General features: G+C 37.5%; 1 protein-coding gene across 5 annotated transcripts in view; it reads right to left on the reverse strand.

Annotated features, from left to right (window-relative positions):
* Nucleotides 1–19939, reverse strand: part of ptprdb (protein tyrosine phosphatase receptor type Db) — an 80010-nt gene extending 60071 nt beyond the window's left edge. For 3 of the 5 annotated variants that reach the window (XM_083532695.1, XM_083532688.1, XM_083532691.1), the window contains exons 1-4: nt 19227–19938; nt 16308–16332; nt 10253–10325; nt 8012–8042 (exon numbers count right to left, since the gene is read on the reverse strand). The gene's annotated coding sequence lies outside the window, so the exon portion shown is untranslated. Of the gene's footprint in view, nt 1–8011; nt 8043–10252; nt 10326–16307; nt 16333–19226 lie in introns of all 5 variants that reach the window. The other 2 variants (XM_083532690.1, XM_083532689.1) reach the window with 1 other exon arrangement.
* Between the last annotated feature and the right edge of the window lie 5061 nt (nt 19940–25000).

A 25000-nucleotide genomic window follows, 5' to 3' on the forward strand; every position in this document is an offset into this window, starting at 1 on the left:
CTGCCACCTGCTGGTATGCGACAGTTATGTTCACTCCTGCAAGTGCAGGATTTCATGCTGTTTGGTATTTCAGATGCACCTGCCTAATAATCGGCCTTATTTCTAGCACAATCGGGAAATTCCAATTAATTAAAAAATAAAAAAATTTTTAAAAAGCCAGAAGTCGGCTGGCGATTAGTCGCTCATCCTCTAGTAATTATATAATATAATTAATAATTTTATAAGCAATATTTTTTAAACATCCCCATCTTTTCGTTTTTGGTGCCTTTTTGTTTTGTTATATTCTACTGCTGTGTGTTACAGCTACATTCTTCTTTTATGGTTTATCACACAAATAGAAATTAAGTCTAAGCAACCCACGAATGCAAGCTGCAGTAAAACAACGAACAATACACAGTGATAAAAAAAAAAAAAAACCAGAACCAACACGTCCAGTCTTGCATGCTCCACACACATCTTCAGTAGCCTACTTTCCAGAACGATATGTTAATGAGGCTGCATTGAGCTGCTTTACACACACACACACACACACGCACACACACAAAAGTGTGGAAAGAGATTTTACAGACCAGTTGGAATGTAAAGATGTAGTTTGGGCTTCCAGCTTGCTCACTAACATACACACACTTCAAGTAAGGCGTAATGTGTTTGTAGTGTGTGTGTGTGTGTGTGTGTGTGTGTGTGTGTGTGTGTGTGTGTGTGTGTGAGACACTTTTCTACCTAATGCCAGGCACAAACACACACACACACACACACATGCATACAACATCAAAGAAGTGACATTTAATTAGTCCAATTACGTCTAAGCAAAACAGTCAGCAAAAGAGAGATAAGGAGAGAGAGAGAGAGAGAGAGAGAGAGAGAGAGAGAGAGAGAGAGAGAGAGAGAGAGAGAGAAAGGGAATGTAACGAAGAGGAAATGGAGTAGTAATACACATCTCATATTTTAAACTGAATTAATCTGAATGTTAATCCATGTAATTACAGACCAGTTCTCAAGGCCTCATGGTCCTCACAAACCACGAGTGTTTATTCAGTGTCAGGAATAACACCTGATCTGAAGTTCCTTATTGTTCTACTTCCATGAGCTTGTTTGCTTTCAATCTTGTACAGTTTAGCATGAACCACCAGTGTGGCGTCCGACACATAGCTACTGTTAGTTACCAGAATACAGACATCTCTCTCTCTCTCTCGCTCTCTCTCTCTCGCTCTCTCTCTCTCGCTCTCTCTCTCTCACACTCACACTCACTTACTCACTCACACACACACACACACACACACACACACACACACACACACACACACACACACACACACACACACACACACACACACATACACACACACACACACACCACAAACACTTAGTTGTTAAGGCTCTGGGTTACTGATCAGAAGGTTGGGAGTTTAAATCCTGGTATCGTCAAACTGCCACTGTTGGGCCCTTGAGCAAGGCCCTTAACCCACTGTGTTCCAGAGACGCTGTATCATGGCTCTGACCCCAGCTTCCTGGCATTACTGGGATATGCAAAGAACAAACTTTACTGTGTTGTAATGTAAATGTGACAAGTTAAAAACAAGTTCACACCTTGAATTTAAATTATGCATCACTACCAAACTCAAGTCCTTCCTACAAACTGCTGTTGTTAAAACATTGCATCTTCTTCTTCCGGCTTCTCCCATTAGGGGTCGCCACAGCGGATCATCCGTCTCCATACCTCCCTGTCCTCTAATCTGCCTCTTTCAAACCAACTACCTGCATGTCTTCCCTCACCACATGCATAAACCTCCTCCTTGGCCTTTTAGTCATGTCTCTGTCAAAACATTGCATCCAATTTAAAGTAATTAACTAATATTGTCTGTTATACATTTTATACATGCAATACCTTTTGGCCCAGATTCTGAATGAAGGATACAATTTCTACCTCAATCACTACCTGTGAGGCCTCATCTTAATTTCATACCCCTATCTTACAAAATAACATGGTGTATATCTTATAAACCGAATCAAACTTTATAAAACTATACAATGAAAATAAAGTCAGGGTCCGGGAATGGAAAGTGATTACTCAGAGAAATGACTATGAAATGACTTTCGAGCTGGAACGTCTGTAATCTCATCTCAAATCAATTTCTGTTGGTTTATGGCCGATTCATGAACAAAAAAAAAAAAAGAAAAATCATGTTAATACGTTTAGACGGAAATACAGAGTCTCTGTGTTAAAGGGTTGAGGGGTTGTTAAAGGCTTAATCCGTTTATCACTCTCACTCGAATTGATTCACATCCTCTCTCTCTCTCTCTCTTATAATTTAATGTCCACAGGAGAAAGAAACTCCAGCCTTATGCCTCCCCTCTTACACACACACACACACACACACACACACACACACACACACACACACACACACAAACCAGCCTTTAGGCACATTCATAATCAGACTCTCTCAAACTAAATTTTTTTTTGGCCTTAATAGCAAGGACACATGGTCTGGATCAAGATGGCAGCTTAGTGGGTGAGCTCTAAACAACCGTGCACAAAATCATATAATAACCCCTAATATACTGGGTCTTCTAAAATAAAACATCAGGGTCCATATGTCAAAACCTTCTGCTGCAAACAATGTGATCGTTTTTACTAGAGGACGCAAGATTGCCGTCCTCGTCCACAAATACACCGAGAGAAGCTTTGGATAGCTTAGGCGAAGATCTAATCGAGTTGAATTCACGCCGAGCAGAACAATGGGAGAATACTGATATGATTTGGTAGATTTGAGCATTGTTCAAAATGGAGTTTATTACCGGATACAGCATTTGTTTAAATGAATGATCAACAATTAATGGTCAATGCCTGCCAATTTCATTATGGACCCATCAGAGATAAATAATAATTGTAGACACTTTTATTTATTGCTATACAATGATTTTCGTCAGGTATCGAAACCTGCACCCACACCGGGCCTTTGTGGAAAAGATTGGACCCTTCAGCTATAGAGGATATCAATAGTGGTAAATATGGACAGATGTGTTACCAATAGAGTTTAACTAAACATTTCAGAGACAATTTTAAGGCTACTTCTTGGTATGTATAAAGAATCATTTATTGAAGTTACACTCCCAGATTCTTTAAGATTAGCACCATGTTTAAAAATTTGGATAAAGGAGATTGTATCCATCTGGAAAAATATTGAAAGACTTTGTTCAGCTCTGGGAACCATACAAACATTATGGAAACTGGGCATGTAAGCTTCCCTTGAACATTGCAAACAATGCAGGGATGATTTTATTATTATTTATTCATTAATCTTCTGTATGATATTACATTTTTATGTAAATTGGTGTGTGTAGAAGTGTATTTGTATGGGTGTATAAGTGTATTTGTGTACAGTAATTGTTTTCATTCCCAAAATGCCACTAAATGTCTCTTTGGTGTGATGTTATGAAACAAGGAAATGCCAATTAAATGTGCAGTGGTCCCCCGAAACTGTTCCGAAAATCCGCGAATTGTGGACGCACACCCGCAGCCCCTAGGGTACCTTAGTGAATTCATCTAGACATTATGTCACTTTAATACAATAATGTTTTAAACGATTGTATGCAATTTGTTAGTAAAAACAGTTTAAAATGTTATTCCTAACATTCCTGAACATTTGCTTCCCGCTGCGGATTTAAGATAATCCGCAACTTGCTGTTAGTTAGGTTCCAAATGAGATCCTGCAAATTTTCTGAGCCGCAGGTTCCGAACTGTGAATTATCAGGGGAAAGTGGTTACTCAGAGAAATGACTATGAATTGTGGAAGAATTATTTTTAGCCACAGCAAAAGAGTGTTTGCACGTTTCCACGATGTGCTGTGGAGTTTTTTTTCACAAAACGAATAATCTTTAGAAACCTGCAGGTGTCGACGCAATACACCCTGGTGTTCAGCCTGGAGTTCAGCATATCATTTTGGGTGCTATTAAAATGCTAATGTGTGGCAGTGGAGTATTTAATAGAACTCGTAACAATACCAGTTATATTCCATTATTCAACTTAATACTGATTAGACGCTAAAACAATATAGATCATTTTGGATTTTACAGCTACAATGAACAATAATACAATTAATAACACAAACAGCACTATCTATAGGTTCCTGCAGGATAATACCCTTTGACACACTAAGACTGCATGTCCTCAATAATGACCAGACTTGGAGAAGAAATGCTCATGATGACATCCAGAGAGCAGCGGCACAGGCTGCCTGGAGTGGTAAATAATATCTATGAAGAGGATGTGTGGCACGTCATGGTAGGGGCAGGGCATCCAGGCAATCTATATATGCTAAACTGATGCTGTCCACCACCCATTGTTCTAACTTCTGCCAAGACTCTGGTATTACCTTGAGAGCAAATAAACAGCTGGTCTGAAGATCAGTTGGCTGCCGTCCGCTTCAAATTACACCACAAGTCATGGGGCACAACACGAATCATTGTGCAGGTTTATTGAAATAATACAAAATAAAAAAAACATGGATTTTAAGTCTAAGGTAATCCAACAATGCATACCAAAGCATGAAACTCAGCATAAAAGTGATAGCCAGCAGGAGAGTGGTTTTTGAGAGGCATTTTCTCTAAACAAACCAAAGGCTTTATGTGGACTGTGGTGGATTCATATACCTTGCCCTTTTTAGAAAGCAGTAATATTGGTACTTACAGTACCTTGGAGAGCTACTGTCCACAGTGATGTGCTGCATTACAATGGCTATGACATACTGTTACTGCAATTTAACAAATCCTCAAGTCAAAAAGATCATTTTCAGAATAATTTCCCTTTTAATGGCAAACATGGTCCATGTTTAAAGGGTTTTGCATTCAGAAGCACTTTCTTGGCTTTTTAGATCAAAGTGGGCAAAGCAGTCCAGAAGACCAGACCCACACCCACAGGAGACTGAGCTGGGGGTGCCAAATCTCTTCATCCATCTAAAACAGCAAATGTGCACAAGGTGAAAGAACAAGCAAAGAAAGCAGCACTGGCAATCAAGGCCTTGCCAGCCATCCTACACAAAAGGGTATTCAGTTACTAAATTCTGCAAAGAACCTGCAGAATCTGTGTATAAAAAATGGGATCATGGATCCAGGCTGTCCACATACAGTATACCAATAAGAACTGCATGCTTCCCCTATGAAAGCTGTCAGTAAAGTCTTTGCACCTGCCATCACATGCAATGATGTTCAGTGAATGATTTGGGTTGGGTGGCAAAATCCAAACCTGCCTGAGTTACAGCCTGCCAGTCAGCCTTCAATATACATATACATATACATATACATATACATATATAGCATCCTTATGCTGATAGAAGATATGCAGACTTTTCCCTTTTTTTTTTTCAGTAAAGCAGGCAAAAAGCAGCAGTGCTTGCTTGTAGTTACTGGGCCTCACTTTTTAAGACGAGATAGTTCAGATTTAGGTCGCATGGCACTTGGGCAAGATTTTATCCTGAGCCAAATTTCAAACCAGCTGGCTCAGCATGGGATTTCTAAACTCTTAACCAAAAGGCAATACATTTTTTCCCCATTGTTTCATGTTACTTCAGTGAAGTTTTGTCCAATATGACAGTACGTTGATAAGCGGCTCGTAACTTTGCACCAAGTCAACCAAGATGTCAATCAGAGTAACCAACTCTGATATACAGGGAACTAAATGACTCAACCAATTACCAGACAGGGACCTGGAATAAGACACAAAGAACTGGATTACGAATTCCTAATAAACAACATGCCACATTCCATTTGTGTACATTTTCTATTAATACGTTGAGAAAAATAATCTAGACGACCTTTTGCAATCATTAAATCTGCTCGATTAATGTGTCATCCCGAGTACATAATGATATACTCCCAGTGCATTATGGGTACTCACAGCTTCTCAACCTTATATACTAAACTCATCTCACACAGTTGTGTACTTTATGTAGCCTTGTATATTGTTATGTATTCTTGCATATTTGTTACACCATGTTTTTCAAGGAAGAAATATTTCTTTCCAATGTATACAAGCTATAAAAAGATATGACAATAAATCCCACTTGACTTGATTTCTAAAAAAAAAGACCGAGATTCTAGTCATTCAATTTAATTATCACACACACACACACACACACACACACACACACACACACACACACACACACACACACACACACACACACACACTTATCTCTACATCCTATCCTTACACTTCAGTTACTAGTTTCCAGAGTAAACACTAACAATCTCAAAACACCAGCTCCAAATGTTTCCCCCAGACCTCAGATCCTTTTTCATATAATTAATTTTCTTGAAGTTACCCCAAGCCATTTTCTTTATAATGAAGTATAAATGGCAATAATAATAATACAAAAAAAAAGTCGTTATAAATCCAAAAATAGCACAGACGCACCTACACTTTGTCACTTTCCCAAATTCCTAGAGTATGCAAAAAAAAATAGAAAACCAGAAACATCCCGATTCCCACCTTTTTTTGTAGTAAACGGACATTTTACAATAAAACATATAGACTCATATTTGCTGTGCCATAACACATTTATATGCGTAACTACAGTAATATATTTAATACTAACTAGAGTCTTCCCTTTTTTCTTCCTCCTCACAATAATTACTTTAAAGGGTATAGATATAGAAAAAATATGTTTTGCATTAAGCAGGAGTTTAATGAGATTTTCATTTTTAAATAATTGAGTAAAGTACATGATACACAGTTTCCACTAATGCAGTAATTTAGTGTTTGTGTAATAAAAGCAATCGTTATTACAGCAATGAATTCTAGGCCTCAGCAAATTCAACTAACCTCAGCTTTAACTTGCACACCCTGTAACATACTATTGCACTTCCTTCATTTTTTATACTGCATTAATTTTGCATCTACTATAATGATGATAAAGAAAAATTCAAATATATTTGTATTTTTGTAAGGTTTTAGGATCTAATCGCTTAAGAACCTAAATTAACTTTAGGTTTCTTTTGTAGGATTTTTTATGATGATAATTATTATTGGGGGGCCAGGCACCTTTGGTGTGTAGGCTTCCTATTGTTGTTTTTCTAGCTCTTCTTCTTCTTCTGCTGCAGTGTCGATGCCACCACTGGGTCACGTTTGAGGCCAATTTAAAAGTATATTTATGGCCGCAACATTTAAGAACGTTTCAAAACTTTTGATTAAAAATCGTGTGTTCAAAACCTTAAAAGCCACTAAAACCTGGATTACCTGGCTGAAAAAAGTTCACCAGACACTATGATTTCAATTTCCACCAATTAGATTATCTGCCATCTTGAATTATTTAAATACTGTTTTTTTTATATATATCTTCATAGTATGCCTACCACAAGTACAAGAGCATTGATACTATACTTTGTACACAAAACTTGATAAACATCTTCAGGACCTAGGACTGAGTTTATGCAACAAATTTGTTGCCAGAAGTTGAATTTAACACGCTAAAAATGCTTGCATGTGTCATTTTTGCTACTCCGAATTCCGTCCAATTTGTATCACATTCGGCTCACATCACATTGAGACTCTGCTGCCCATTTGTTCATCTACAGCTTTCCTTCTACAGAGAACTCCACCACTGTTCATAATCAAAACTTCACATCAGGGTTATGGTTCTGAAATCCCTTTGCCTTCATGGCTTTGCTTTTCTGCTTTTGTTCAGGAATCACATGTAGTGTTTCTATAAATGTGAGGGTCATGAAATTATTCTCTCATTATTATTACTATTATGTTACACTTTTAAATAAAGGGACTGTTATTATATACCAAATCGCTTATTCTACCAGAAGTAATTTACCTAGTTTGTGTGACGACTTATGTTTCGTTGCATAGTGTCATGCTGAGACTCTCAAGAACAATACAAGAACAGTATGACCTTCAACAATGTTTTTTTTACATCATGTACTGATATGTAACTCCATGGTCTTATAGTCATCATGAAGGTCTATATATTCTCTCTCTGATGCTAGTGTGATCTCCAGTTCTTACCTTGTTCATGCTGCATCAGGAACTACAGGATCTGAGAGGGAACAAAAGCAAGAAGAGCAAAAATTCATAAAAAAAATAAAATTGTGTAAAAAAAAAACATTTAAAACAATGATTTAAAAGGCAGTAGTGATTTTAGCAAATCTGAAAATGATTTTATAAATTAGAGCTATTCCAAAAAAAACCCCAAAAAAACGTTCAGATAAACGTCCTGATTGTTTGGCATCAGGTCTGAACCACAAGGAAACCCCCAGCTTTTATGTAGCTGATAGAATAGATGATGCACTACTTTGTTGGCCAGTCGCTTTCTAGACAAATGAGCCACCATTTTTTCCTCTATTAAAAATAAACAATTCAAATTCAGATGGTTGCCATATGATTGAAATAGTGACATTAGCAACACATGGACTACATGGTACAACACATTAGTAACAGCATGGAACGCTCTATAGATTTGGCCTTTAAGAACACTGCAAGGTCATTTACTAACTGATATCTATGATGCTGCACAGAAAACACAGATTTCCCCTGTTCAGGTGCTTAAAGGAAAATGGAAAAAGATGGAAATCCTCTTTCGGTCTATTGAAATGTCAAGCTCTTGGAGATTGGGGTGTGTATGGCAGTGCTTTACTTTTTTCAGAAGGGCCATAAAAAGATGATGAGCTCCCATAGAGGATGCCATCCTGAGTGTTTTAACTCACTGCACTGGCTGCCACATATACATTTAGTGTAAATCTGGACTGTTCGAAAATAGGATACTGTGAGAATTGGGCAGTGAATTGGATTTGGTCAGTGAGGTTTATTCATTCCTTCACAGGTTCAGCCTTACTGATAGATTCAATCAAAAAGAGTGGGGTATATAGGTCAAGATCTTGGGTATTATATGGTGAAATGTGGGAATAAGGAAATATGGTGACAAGACTGTCAGCCCACAGACATGCCATCCAGTATAATGAGACATTGTAGTGACTGCCACATACACCGTTACTGTAAAAAGGAACACTGTACTGTTTAATAAATAAGATTTATATGTTGGTAATTGGGCAGTGCATCAGGTCCAATTAATGAGGTGCGCAGAGAATTTATTGAACACCTTCCATCCAGGATCATACACGCTCTATAAACAAGGGCCCTTTAATTAACAGGTGATTCCTAGACTGCTAGAGCACAAGCCATAGTCCACACTTTAAGGTAAAATCGAGTAGCACGTGTTTCCCAAAGTTTATCTCAGGGACACGTTTGACTCACTGGCTTAGCTGTTCAAATTTGTGCAGTATAGGAAGAATCAACAGCACAGGTAGGAGGTGGTACGTTCTCACCTTTGGTAACTAGCTATGTTGACTAGCTTTGACCATCTTTGCTGAAATTGGGCACCACATGCAAGTGGACCTTTTATTAAAAAAGACCTTCATGTCGAGCAAGCTAGAGTCTGTAATTCTTTGAAGCAATCATGTATCACTGTCAGTGTCAGCAGGTTGATAACCCACTTTTAACAGTCTCTTTACGTCTATAACAGTTTCAGCAAGCAGCAGAACCACTATTCATATCTGCTGCAGTTACAGTGTCGAATACAGTGTCATATATCATTTCGCAGTAAAAGGTCTTGGCTTCTGTCTGTATGTGCACAGGAAGGTATCCAGATAATTCTCACTGCAGCCCTGTGCTATATTTCTGCTTATGTTGTATTTTAGGTTTTGTGTTGGCAGGGTTTTAAAGCAGTCTTGTGGGAACAATGGTGGTCCCACAGATACATTTACAGTCGAAAGCCTTAAATATATGATAGTTTAATGCTAGATATTGAAACTAGAACTGAAGCTGTTGCTGTCTTATGTCATTGTTAAAGACTATTTTAGATTTTTCTTGTCACATGTAGAAAAATCGCAGCAATATAGCGAGGCGGACTGACGCAGATGAGGTACATGTATATTTTTAGCATACTACGTCGTCTGACTGCCAGATAGAGTAGGATGCCTCTCTGAGTAGCCTTTCAATAATGTATCAGAGTATGCTCTAAAAACTCCATCGCAGAGACATCTTTATGAGCATATACACACAAGCATACACACCCTGGGAGAATTTTTGTGGCAATACACACGATTTCACATGCTCAGAATAGGAACAACTTTTCCCGGAGAAACTTTGTCTATAAAAGAATAGCAATAAGAAATGGTTTGTGGACTTGTGTGTGGACATGTGCAAAGAAAACATTGACGCAGCATAAATGTGTGTGCCTGCTCTGCTTACCTGTGCTAAATTAAGAGTAAACACATGCTGCCTCATGCCGGGCCGAATGAAAGACAGACTCCACTGGATTCTCCTGAAAGATTAATAGTATCTTAAACACACACAGACGCGCACACACACACACACACACACAGTCTAACACACTAAATCACTTTCTCATTATAGCATCAATCCACGAAAACCTCAACTAAGCAAGTTATAGTGGACAAATGCTAATCATAATTCATCATTCACTTTTAAACGCAGGATCTTACAATGGTTTACTATTCATTTAATCAAAATATATAGTAAATGTTTTCGATTTACAAATTAAAGAAACCTTTTCCTCTAGGAATCTTCATTACCATCATACGGGTATTTATTATTCTATATCAACATACCTCTAATGACATTTGTTAACCTTTGAAAGCCTGAGATATGAAGCAGATCTTGTCCAGTAAGACTTAGTGATCGGATACAGTTTTTTTTTCCGATTAAGCAACATAAGTAATAAAACGCTCATTTTGAAAATGCTTATGCTGGCATAACACTTATTCTGGTTACTAAGTGCCACACTAGGTCAAATTGATATGTGCAATATTAGTTACTTAGATAGTTCCTTAGATGGTTTAACCGTATATAGTCTAAAAATGTATGACAACAAATAAAGAAAAATGTGTTTGCTAAGTGACAGACTCGCTAATGTATAAGCTAGCTATTTTAAATGTCAGCTTGATAGTTCAATAGGAAACTGGTAAAACTGTAAATAGTCTAAAGGAATCAGACTAAACAAATTTCTATATAAAAAAAACCTGTTAGCTTGCAAACTGCCACCCTAGCTAATAAACAAGCTAGCTATGTACTACTGTACAGTACTGTAGCTAGCTAGGTTACTCTTTGTTTACAGTTGTTAACTGTGCCTATTTCTTTAAAGAAATCACATGAAACAAATTTCTTAGGAGATGAAGATAGGTAGCCAGATATCTGACATAAGGTTGTCATTACCATCTGTAATAAGTGACTACGTGTGAAATACGTGGTACATGTTATAGAGTTGTGAACCATACCATGACAGAACAGTAATTTTCCTTTACACAGCTATATATATATATATATATATATATATATATATATATATATATATATATATATATATATATATATATATATATACATAGCTGTGTAAAGGAAAATTACTCTCTAAAGCACACTAAAGATTTAATTTTTAAATATTTGTAATGTGTTTAATGATTATGGTGATAATTTGTTGGTTGGTTTGTTAATTTCTTAATTATTAAATATTATTATTATTATGAGATCAAAATGTACCAGCAACAAACATGATTAGCAAGAGTTTTGCCATAAACACAATCAGAGCTCGATTCTGTATGCATGCATTTAAAAAAAAATGTAATTACATGCAGACAGAGCCAGAGGCAAAGCTATAGGCGAACACAATTGCTCAAATGGAATCCCCAGGGAATGAGCGTTGGCTTGAATAATGTTGTCTGTAAATAACCTTAATTCAGACAGGTTTGCTAGTGCTAGCTCACCAACTTTGACGTAGGGCCTATATATTTAAACGCATATAAACCAATTTTATTGCTCTCCATTCCTGACACAATGGCAATAAAGTCACACTGTTATGCCGGTAATCAACGGCACACTTAAAGAAAACCTAGATCACCTCCAGCCTTGCAAATTTGTTCAACATTCTGCAAGTAGCACAGCCGGCACAAACCCACCGTCCACTTTATTAGGAACAGTTTTACAACTACACATTTCTTGCGGTTATCAATATAGTAGCAGTGCAATGCCTAAACAATAATGCAGATAAATGGACAAGGCCTACATTTAGTGTCCAGATCAAATATCAGAATGAAAAAAAATATATATATGATCTGGTCTGTCTGGCTTTACTCATGGCATGTTTGTTAGAACCAGATGGGTGGTTTTGGAAATAAATAAAAAACTTTGATCTCCTGGTATTTTCCCACACAGCAGTCTCTAGAATTAAAAAAAATAGTGAGTGACAGTTTTGTGAGTGGAAATGCCTTGTTGATAAAAGTAGCCAAAGGAAAAGATTACTTCATGCTGTCAGGACGTATATATCAACTCATACAATCACTCATTACTATATTGGTGAGCAGAAAAGCATCTCAGCATGTGCAAAACATTGAAGCTTGAGCTGGAGGGGCTGCATCATCAGATATATCAGAAATATAGGCAGACCTGAACCTTCTTCAAATTACATGTTATTTGCACAGTTTGGGTGTCCATGATAGCTTAAGATTCCCGTTCTTGTATTGTAGCCCATCCATCCGTAAGCTGCATGTGTTATGCATTCTGAGATGCTTTTTTGCTCATCACAGTTAAAAAGAGTGGTTTTTCGAGTTACTTCCTGTCAGTTCAGACCAGTCTAGTTGTTCTTTTCTGATCTCTTTAAACAGCAATGTGTTTCAGCCTGCAGAGCCTCTGCTTACTGGATGATTTTTTTTTTCCCACACTATTTTGTGTAAACTCTAGAGAATACTGTGTGAAAATCTCCAGAGATCAGCAGCTTCTGGAATACGCAAACCAGGCCATCTGGCATCAACAATCATGCCACGGTTACAGTCACAGAGATCGCAATTTTTCCTCATTCTGATGTTTGATGTGAACATTAACCAAAGCACTTGATTTGTATCTGCACTAATTAATGCATTGTGCTGCTGCCACATGATTGGATGATAGGACAACTGAACAGGACATGTTCATATAAGTTATGATATACTCAGGAGTAACAAACCTGATCTGGAGTCTGACCAATCCTATACCCCTAAGATAGTACTCTCCCTAGCTAGTCTTTCTAGCACTATATGCTCAGGACAAAGATGAAGAGCAAGCTATTAATCAACTAATATTTTAATCTCACAATAATCGAGGAAAATAAGATTTGTGATAAAGAATCAGGGATAACTAGGGACCGCAGATATAATTCAAGGTGTAAGGTAACTACCTTTGTCATATATAAAGTGAGTAAGAAAACTGGGGCATTTTTACTTGGTGTGCTACTTTAGTCAGAATAACTCTTGCAGTGCAATCGTTTCACCATCCTGACGTGCCGTATGTATTATGTATGTACGGCTGGCTATATTCTAAATTCACCGCTCACTCTGCGTTCCATTTCCGTTCCTTTTGTGTTCCTGTGATTTCACAAATATAGAAAAAAAATCTGAGATTTTTGAGGGAAGTAAATAAAAAACTGAATGGCAAAAACATTTTTTATAAGTTTAAAACATCTGCTGAGATTTGTGCATTTAGTTCAGGTGATACTCTATAGACTGACACAAAACATTTGTAGGCACCTGACCATGTGATTGGAATGTGCTTTTTAAACATCCTGTTCCACATTTAATCCCCATTTGCTGTTAGAATACTACACTGTGTAAAATGTCAAGAAAATCAGAATGCAATATATAAAAACAGAATGCATATCAAATGTTGAAACTGCAGAATTTGATCGCTGCAACATGTCTCAAAAGTTGGGCCGAGGCAAAGAAATAGTAAGCGTTAATTAAATTATAAAGTTGGCGAAACATTTAGCAACCAACGAGGTTAATTAACAACAGGTCAGTAAAATGATTGGGTATAAATAGTGCATGTTAGGGAGGCAGAGTCTCTCAGAAGTAAAGAAGAAAAGAACACAGAGCAATCTGTGAAATACTGTCTACAAATTGTGGAACAACTTTAGATTATTGTTCATCAACATAAAATTGCAAAACAGTTGAATATCATTATTTGCAGTACAAATTATAAATTTGAAATAATCTGGAGAAATCTCTGCACAAGGGACAAGGGCAAAAATCATTATCGAATGCCCATGATCTCCAGGTCTTCAGGTGACACTGAATTAAAAAACAATCCTGATTCTTTAATGGAAATCACTGCATGGGTTTGTTAACACCTCCAGAAATCATTGTCTGTGAACAGTTTGCCATGTCATCCACAAATGCAGGTTAAATCTCTATCATGCAAAGAAGGAGGCATGCGTGAACATGATCCAGACATGCCACCATCCTCTTTGGGCTAAAGGTCATTTAAATTGTACAGAGGCAAAGTGGAAAATTTGTTTGTGGTCAGATGAATCAAAATTGTCATTTCTTTTTGGAAACCATAGACAACACGTCCTCCGGAACAAAGAGGAGAGGGACCATCTGGCTTGTTATCAACATTTTGTTCAAAAGCAACATCTCTCATGGTATGAGAGATCATTAGTGCTTGTGGAATGGACAGCTTGACAATGCTAACTACATTTTGCATCTATTATAATAGCATGACTTTACAGTAGAAGAGTCCGAGTGCTGATCTGGCATGCCTGCAGTCTAGATGTTTCACCATTTTAAAACATTTAGGCATCATGAAATGAAAAATACAACAATAAATGGACAGCTTTGATTTGAGGAGATCAGTTGCTGAAGTTTTGGTGATTTGCATTCTGTTTTTCTTTACATTTTGCACAGCGTCCCAACTTTTTTGGAACTGGGGTTGTATAATTCTGCTTTAGGGGGAAATATCCATCCTGAACAACTCTGATATTAATCTTTAGATGAAGTTTCCTTACTTCATTACTTCTTTCATCATCATGTTGTTCTGTTTTCACTTCAATATTCTGTCTTACCCACAATGCTGCATGATTATATGATGCCTCGCATTATCTCTTGACTAAAAACCTGCGCTTTTAGTCATTTATTCTGCCCTCTTCTGCACTTTCTTAGCTGTACGCTCTTCTCAAACAGATCTTTTTTTCAATCATCATTGTAATTCCATCTTGTTTTACCTCATAGATCTTCAGCAGCTAGCGCTGGACCGCCTCTACTTTTAATCCATTGTTCCACTACTTTAATGCTGGATTTGTAATTAATATCCGACATTTCTTTGTATGGAGAGTAAGCGAGAAAAGAACCCATGTAGTTTTCCTTCAAGTTTGTGATCACTGCTACTGCTAAGGAAAGCAACTGTGCTAACAATGTCCTTCGACCGTCCTAACAAAAAATACGCAAAATCACAACAAACAACAAATTAGCACCTAAGTGCATTACTTTTATTGTAGTATATTCCATGTGTTTTCAGGCAGATATACACACTGGTACTCAATATTTTAGGTTTTTCTTGAAAATTGTGTCCACCTCTACAACAGACATTTTTTCTAGAAGGATAGAAATAACTGTGTCTTGTCTCAAAGTTTGTGACTAGTCATTTCTCGCTATTTTAAATCCAAGAAAAGGACATTTGTGTGTTATTACACCTGTGTGTATATATATCTTATTTAGGGGCCCATGAACCAACACATATATGTGTAATAAGCTCAATATTATACACATGGACTACATATATAATATACATTTTTCCAAATAAAATCGAGTACCCATTGGGATTATGTTGTTTTCAATTGACTCTAATTTGTGTGGTTTCTTTCATGAAATATGATTTAGACTAATTGTCAAAATGAAAGGTTCATCTAGGAAATGGGTTCTCAAAATTGTAGCTAAACAATGCTATGGACAATTTGTCGCGCATGTAGCGATTGGGAATGTGGCCGCATAGAAATATAGAAACATTGAGTGAGTGGGAAGAACACAAAACAATTAAGTGTGTGTGTGTAAGATTTAATTGAATGCAGTGTTTTATTGATCTCAATGGACATTAGTTTTATTAAAACGTCCATACAGAGACCTTGAAACAGCCGCATGGGAAAATATATATATTTAAAAAAAACGATAGATTAAGAGACAAAAGAAAAAAAAACGCAACGGCAACCTCTATATATTTAGGTTTTGGCTTTGTTTAGAGGCAAAGCTCTCGTGTCTGAATCTCGACTGTTCATCTTTTCAGATCAGGAACAAACATCAAATTATCACCTTGCTCTATGTGTGTGTGTGTGTGTGTGTGTGTGTGTGTGTGTGTGTGTGTGTGTGTGTGTGTGTGTGTGTCAAGTATTACTTATTTTACATTACTTATCACCTTTCTGTTTCACACCCTGCTCCCCGTTAACGTTCTTCACTCACACAGTAAAAATATCATCTCTCTCACTCACCTCAATGTTCTCCCACAGAGGCGATCTGAAGAGAGAGAGAAAGAGAGAGAGAAAAGAAAAATGGCAAAGTTATTGCACGATCACATGATTCACATAATTATACAGTTACAACACAATATACCTATTCTGGATTGTGATTGGTCAGCTTGGTCAATTCATGTGCTTATACCTTATCGTTTCTATAGCAACCACTCGTTTGCCTTTTGCTTTTTTGTGATGAATGCTTCAAAAGCACAGAAACGAAACAAGCCAAAAAACCTCTCAACCTTACGGCCATGTTTTGTGCACAAAAACGTTTCATTTGCAGTTTTGGAAGGAGTCTCCAGTCTGCAAAAATGTTTTTTTTTGCCTTCAAGAAAGACAAAAACAGAGGGTGGTGACGAGCAGCTGTTTTGTTACATAACTGTTATTTCATGGACCCCCTGCAACCCAGAGTGAGTATAAACAGTCATGATGCACATCATGAAGTTCTTAAAATCGATCGGAGGGTTGATCACAACTTGCAAAATAGCTGCAGTGCAGGAGGAATAAAACATTGCAGTAGCACTTCGGTCCTGGGGAAACGTTGTTTCGTTTCACTGTGTACTGCACTGTATATGGTTGAAATGACAATAAAGCCTACTTGACTTGACATACAGATTATACACAAATTATGAACAATACAGCTGTTATTATATTAAACAAAAATGTATACAGTGATACAGAATCTAACAACATTCGCTACTGTATGTGGCAGTGTGTCCTTGATTCTCCCTGACAGTTAAAAGGTCATGTCAAGTCGATACACTCAGCCCTAAATCTCTTGTCTATTTGTGTGTATAAGAAAGACTCTGCTCCATCGATCATATAGAGAGCGTGAAGATGTACACACACACACACACACACACACACACACACACACACACACACTCTTACAGACCCAGAAATAATCAAATGCATATACTCAGATGCACAGATTCTGATTCCATCTTCCCCCACTCTTGCATTCTTTCGTTCACACGCACGCACACACACACACACACACACACACGCACTCACACACACGCACTCACACACACGCATCTCGAGAAAGTTGTTTGACTCTGTGCCTAATGATAACAGATGAGGTGTCAATATGAAGGTGAGAGAGTCTAAGTCATCCTAGCAGTGTGTGTGTGTGTGTGTGTGTGTGTGTGTGTGTGTGTGTGTGTGTGTATGTACATGTGTGCGTGTGGTGCTACACCATTCCGCTTTTCTCTCTCTCTCTCTCTCTCTCTCTCACTCTCTCTCTCTCTCTCTCTCATCTGAGCAAGAAGGAGAGGCAGCCCTTGAATTCAAGGTTCAGGATTTGGCGCTATGATTTATTACATGGTTATATACAGTACGACAGAGAGCTCACAGTTTTTTGGTTACATTTCAGTTTTGTTTTATTTATATATAATTATACGTAGATTTATTATTTAGAAAGTGACCAATAATTTGTGACCAATATTTAATACGTGGATTGATTTTTTCCTCACTAAACTTTTTCTGAAGCGCGTTCTCTCAGCACATACGTGAATATGACGTATCACAACACTACGGAGACCGAGGCGTGTCCTAGGAGTCACATAGAATACAGATTAACATGGCAGAGGTAGAGCTGCATCTTCCTGGAGACAGAACAGGAGAAGGGTGTCTGGTTTTATTTTTATTTTTTATTATTTCTGCTTTCCAGAGACATGAACAGTGATGGACATAGTGTTAATACATTAGTTGTTGTTTAGTGAACTGAAGTAACGTAAGGGGGAAAAGAGAGCTCATCCTCCCTCCGAGGCCTCAGAGCACACCGTGGAATAAATGTCACGTTTTGTCTGCCATTTTGAATATTGACTCAAATTTTAACAGCTTTCACTTCCAGGAGCACTTTGCCTGGACACTTTGCTGCTGTCCAAAACATCCTGTTTTTCTGTAAACATTGTGTATTACTTACTAACAGAACTGAAGTACTTCCTGGATTCGTCTTCGTCAGACTGTATTGGCGAGAAGATGTCTATGAAATCGATGAGTTCATTGATTTCGTATATGTGTTATTCAAAGGGGTATCCCAGGATGATGTCATGCTTTATGGCCCAAAAAGTTATAATATTAAAATATTGGAAGCTGCAGCATTGTGTACATGCCATGGACATTGGGATGTAACAAAGAGTCAAGACAATGATTATTTTTGCAACTTCAAGACCCTACATTTGATTCAAATATTATTGCAAACTGGTCGAAGCATAAAAGCATTTTTGAGATTTATCACGTATAATATGTAACAAATGTCATAAACGTCTCAGCTGAGATTTTACAGGACACTTATGATCCAGGTGCACGGAATGCTGGTGATACAGGTGTTTCACACAGTCATGCCTACATATTGGTTCGGCCATGTAATTCTCAACACTCTCAGGAAACAAAGTTCCAGTCTAGATTTCTTCGGAACGTAATGTAAAATCCCAGACCTGATGGGAATCTGGTGAAAGCTTCCTGGAAAGTGAGGGACTATGCAATGAACACTTAAGTGGCATAATTATTGATAATTGCTGAATGAGACTTCATAAGGATCCAAAGATGAATAGCTGAAATGGGTTACAGCAAAAAAAAAGTGCAGGAAGTGGGAGATCTGTGTGTTCACTGTCTGTCTGTCTGTCTGTCTGTCTAGTGCCCGAAAGGAGGGGGGTTGGGGGATCCGGGACCCCTGTAAGGCATTAGGGACCCCCCCTATGACAAGTAAAAGAATAGACTATGGGAGTCCCCAATATTATTTTAGTAAAAAATATATATGAATTGCACAACAACTGGGGTTTGCAGGCAAAAAAAATGTAGAACTGATATAACTAATAATTTATATATGCAGCAGTAGTTAATAAGTATTACTATTGAACCCTGTTAGGGGGCAGAAAGTAATGCACTCACCCCGGTGTCCCGTTGAGAAGTCAGGGGAAGGAGAATGTCCAAACGGAGTCCTGGTCTCTCTTCGTCCCGAGCAGGAGACAATAAAAATCAACAAATTCACTCACACTCAAAAAAAAAAACCACACACACGCACTAATACACACAGCAGCTAGGAGCCGAAACTACTTTTAATGATTGGGGGGGGGGAATAAATAATTCCCGCAGGGGAAAGAAATTAAAAATGATTCAAAAAAAAAAAACCCGAGAAGGACTGGCAGAGGCGCGCGAGCGAGCAGCGCTTCAACGAGAACGAGAGAAAAGGCAACACGCCGCGCGTGCGCGCGCGCGCGAACACACGCGTTTTCTCTCACACACACACCCACATACACACGCAGGCAGGCAGGCAGGCAGAACCCCCCCCCCTTACAAAACTCACCAGAACCATAGTGCTTTGTTTTTTTTGTTTGTTTCAAACCCATCGTTTTCATAATTATTTGCATTCTTGTATTTTCTACACTTGAGCCAAATAAGTTTCAATTATAAAGTTACAACAGTTATAAAATGACAATTCAAACCCAATAACCTATCACCACCAATCACTGTTATTCCCAGTAAAATATCACCACCAATCACTGCTCACTGTAATTCCCAATACAATATCACCACCAATCACTGATCACTGCTATACCCAATAAAATATCACAACTAATCACTGATCACCTGTGTAAACAAATAAAATATCACCACCACTGATCACAATATACCCGATAAAATATCACCACCAAACACTGATCACTGTTATTCCCAATACAATATCACCACCAATCACTGATCACCGTTATACACAATAAAATATCACCACCAATCACTGCTCACTGTTATTCCCAATACAATATCACCACCAATCACTGATCACTAGTATTCCCAATACAATATCACCACCAATCACTGATCACCGTTATTCCTAATACAATATCACCACCAATCACTGATCACCGTTATACACAATAAAATATCACCACCAATCACTGCTCACTGTTATTCCCAATACAATATCACCACCAATCACTGATCACTAGTATTCCCAATACAATATCACCACCAATCACTGATCACCGTTATTCCTAATACAATATCACCACCAATCACTGATCACCGTTATACACAATAAAATATCACCACCGATCACTGATCACTGTTATTCCCAATACAATATCACCACCAATCACTAGTATTCCCAATACAATATCACCACCAATCACTGATCACCGTTATTCCTAATACAATATCACCACCAATCACTGATCACCGTTATACACAATAAAATATCACCACCGATCACTGATCACCGTTATTCCCAATACAATATCACCACCAATCACTGATCACTAGTATTCCCAATACAATATAACCACCAATCACTGATCACCGTTATTCCCAATACAATATCACCACCAATCACTGATCACCGTTATGCACAATAAAATATCACCACCGATCACTGATCACCGTTATTCCCAATACAATATCACCACCAATCACTGATCACTAGTATTCCCAATACAATATCACCACCAATCACTGATCACCGTTATTCCTAATACAATATCACCACCAATCACTGATCACCGTTATACACAATAAAATATCACCACCGATCACTGATCACCATTATTCCCAATACAATATCACCACCAATCACTGATCACTAGTATTCCCAATACAATATCACCACCAATCACTGATCACCGTTATACACAATAAAATATCACCACCGATCACTGATCACCGTTATTCCCAATACAATATCACCACCAATCACTGATCACCGTTATACACAATAAAATATCACCACCGATCACTGATCACTAGTATTCCCAATACAATATCACCACCAATCACTGATCACCGTTATACACAATAAAATATCACCACCGATCACTGATCACCGTTATTCCTAATACAATATCACCACCAATCACTGATCACCGTTATACACAATAAAATATCACCACCGATCACTGATCACCATTATTCCCAATACAATATCACCACCAATCACTGATCACTAGTATTCCCAATACAATATCACCACCAATCACTGATCACCGTTATACACAATAAAATATCACCACCGATCACTGATCACCGTTATTCCCAATACAATATCACCACCAATCACTGATCACCGTTATACACAATAAAATATCACCACCGATCACTGATCACTAGTATTCCCAATACAATATCACCACCAATCACTGATCACCGTTATACACAATAAAATATCACCACCGATCACTGATCACCGTTATTCCCAATACAATATCACCACCAATCACTGATCACCGTTATACACAATAAAATATCACCACCGATCACTGATCACCGTTATACACAATACAATATCACCACCAATCACTGATCAACGTTATTCCCAATACAATATCACCACCAATCACTGATCACCGTTATTCCCAATAGAATATCACCACCAATCACTGATCACCGTTATTCCCAATACAATATCACCACCAATCACTGATCACCGTTATACACAATAAAATATCACCACCAATCACTGCTCACTGTTATTCCCAATAAATATCACCACCAATCACTGATCACCGTTATACACAATAAAATATCACCACCAATCACTGATCACCGTTATACACAATACAATATCACCACCAATCACTGATCAACGTTATTCCCAATACAATATCACCACCAATCACTGATCACCGTTATTCCCAATAGAATATCACCACCAATCACTGATCACCGTTATTCCCAATACAATATCACCACCAATCACTGATCACCGTTATACACAATAAAATATCACCACCAATCACTGCTCACTGTTATTCCCAATAAATATCACCACCAATCACTGATCACTGTTATACACAATAAAATATCACCACCAATCACTGATCACCGTTATACACAACAAAATATCACCACCAATCACTGATCACTGTTATACACAACAAAATATCACCACCAATCAGTGATCACCGTTTTACCCAATAACCTAACACTATTGTTCCCACCCATCAATCTCTAATCAGCATTATTCCCTATGTATAATTATTATAACTTATCAGCAAAATCAGCAAACAAAATAGAGAGATAAAAACAAAATACAAAAACCAGAGGGAAAACAGGACAGCAACAGAAACCCAAAAATGTGATTCACACAAACCTACTGTTTTTGTGTGTTTTTGTGTGTCTGTGTGTGTGTGATTGGGCACACCTGTACGGTGGCCGAGAAGTGCAAAACACATTAACAAATCCGAAAACAAATTAACAAATCCAAAAACAAAACAACAAATCCAAAAACAAAACAACAAATCCAAAAACAAAACAACAAATCCAAAAACAAATTACCAAATCCAAAAACAAATTAACAAACCGAAAAACAAATTAACAAATCCAAAAACAAATTAACAAACCCAAAAACAAATTTCACAAATCCATAAACAAATTAACAAATCCAAAAACAAAACAACAAATTCAAAAACAAATTAACAAATTAGAAAACACTAACAAATCCAAAAACAAAATAACAAATCCGAAAACAAATTAACAAATTCAAAAACAAATTAACAAATCCGAAAACAAATTAACAAATTCAAAAACAAATTAACAAATCCGAAAACAAATTAACCAATTCAAAAACACATTAACAAATCCAAAAAACACAACAAGTCAGACAAACCGGAAAAGGTAGGTATAGTTTGTGAACGTAAACTTACAGATCATTGGACAAGACACCTGTCAGTCAAGATATACAGGTGAATGACAGGTGTCTCGTCCAATGATCTGTAAGTTTCCATTTACAAACTACCTACCTTTTCCGGTTTGTCTGAATCGTTGCACGAAACACATTAACAAATCCAAAAAACACGACGACAAGCCAGACAAACCGGAAAAGGTAGGTATAGTTTGTGAATGGAAACACCTGTGCTAAATAAGTAGATTGGCGCTGCGTGTGTTGCTGTGTCTGAAATCGCTTCTTATCTCCTATATAGTGCACTTTAATAAATGTCATCCATTTTGATTGACGTCCATATTGGAAGGCCATGGTGGCTGCTGGGAACTGGAGTCCTCAGCTGACTGTGGACTGGCCACTAGCATTACTTTTAAATGCATAATCAGTTTGTTTATAGTGCCATGACCCAACACTTTTTAGTCTCAATATCTAAACACGGAGGTCCACATGCACACATTTACAAATATATTGTAACCTTCTGCCCCTCTGCATGGATATATAGAGATATATAGATAATGTGAGATTAACGCAGCGCATATTTCTGTGTGACTATTTTTATTAACTATAAACTTTTTTATTAAATATAAAAGTGGTAAAATTAAAGCCTTCAATGCAAAACACATTTATTCACAATGTCCTTTCTTTATTCGTATATATAAAAAAAAAGATCTCCACTGAAAACAAATTTTTGATCACTAAACATTTGTTTTACTGATGCAGCAAGTCTCAAATCAAGCATCAAAATCAGCCATGATGCACACATCCGGCAATTAGAACCGTCCGTGTGGAAACATAGTAAAAGTTCCCTTTGGTGATAATTTACATAATTTACCACACACGATAATTACATTAAAACACCATAATTACTTTAAAACATTTACAAAAATATTTTGTCCTCATGCTCTATGTTGAGTTTGGCTTCACTAATAATAAACATACATTTGCATAAAGCGTCCATATTTGTCCATGGGCATGTTGAATAAAGTATTAAAAACATGGAAAGTATCAACTTAAGGTACGATTAAATATTTTAAGCGATTGACAGCCCTTAATACATTATGCATTTCAATAAATTAGAAAAAAAGGTTTATTTATTTTAGTAATTTAACTCAAAAAGTGAAACTCATTATATAGAGTCATCACACACAGACTGATATATTTCAAGTGTTTATTTCTTTTAGTTTTGATGATTTTGGCTCACAGCTCATGAAATTCAGTATCTCATAAAATTAGAATATTGCGAAAAACGTTTAATATTGGAGACTCGTAGTGTCACACTCTAATCAGCTAATTAACACCTGCAAAGGTTTCCTGAGCCTTTAAATGGTGTCTCATTCTGGTTCAGGCTACACAATCATAGGGGAAATACTGCTCCAGAAGTCCAGAAGACGATCATTGACACCCTGGATATGGAGGGTAAGACACTAAAGGTCATCAATAAAGAAGCTGCTGTTCACAGAGTGCTGCATCTAACCACATTAATGGACAATTGAATGGAAGGTAAAAATGTGGTATAAAAAGGTGCACAAGCAACAGGGATAACTGCAACGAAGCGAAGCCAATTCAAGTATTCACTAGGACTGCAGATAGAGTCTGCACAGTCCTTGTGTAAAGCCACTCTTGAACCAGAAGACAACTTCATAGGTGTCTTAGCTGGGCTAAGAACAAAAAGGACTGGTCTGTTGCTCAGTGGGCCAAAGTCCTCTTTTTTTAGATGTTAGATGAAAGTAAATTTTGCATTTCATTTGGAAATCAAGGTCCCAGAGTCTTGAAGAAGAGAGGAGAAGCACAGAATCCAAGTTGCTTGAGATCCAGTGTAAAGTTTGCACAGTCAGTGGTGGTTTGGGGAGTTGTCTCTTTTGCTGGTGTTGGTGTTTTATCAGGTCCAAGGTCAGCACAGCCGTCTACAAGGAAGTTTAAGAGCACGTCGTGCTTCCCTCTGCTAACCAACTTTATAGAGATGCTGATTTCGTTTTCCAGCAGGACTTTTTACCTGCCCACACTGCCGAAA

The sequence above is a fragment of the Silurus aristotelis genome (assembly GCF_946808225.1).
Source record: "Silurus aristotelis genome assembly, chromosome: 27".
Lineage (NCBI taxonomy): Eukaryota > Metazoa > Chordata > Actinopteri > Siluriformes > Siluridae > Silurus > Silurus aristotelis.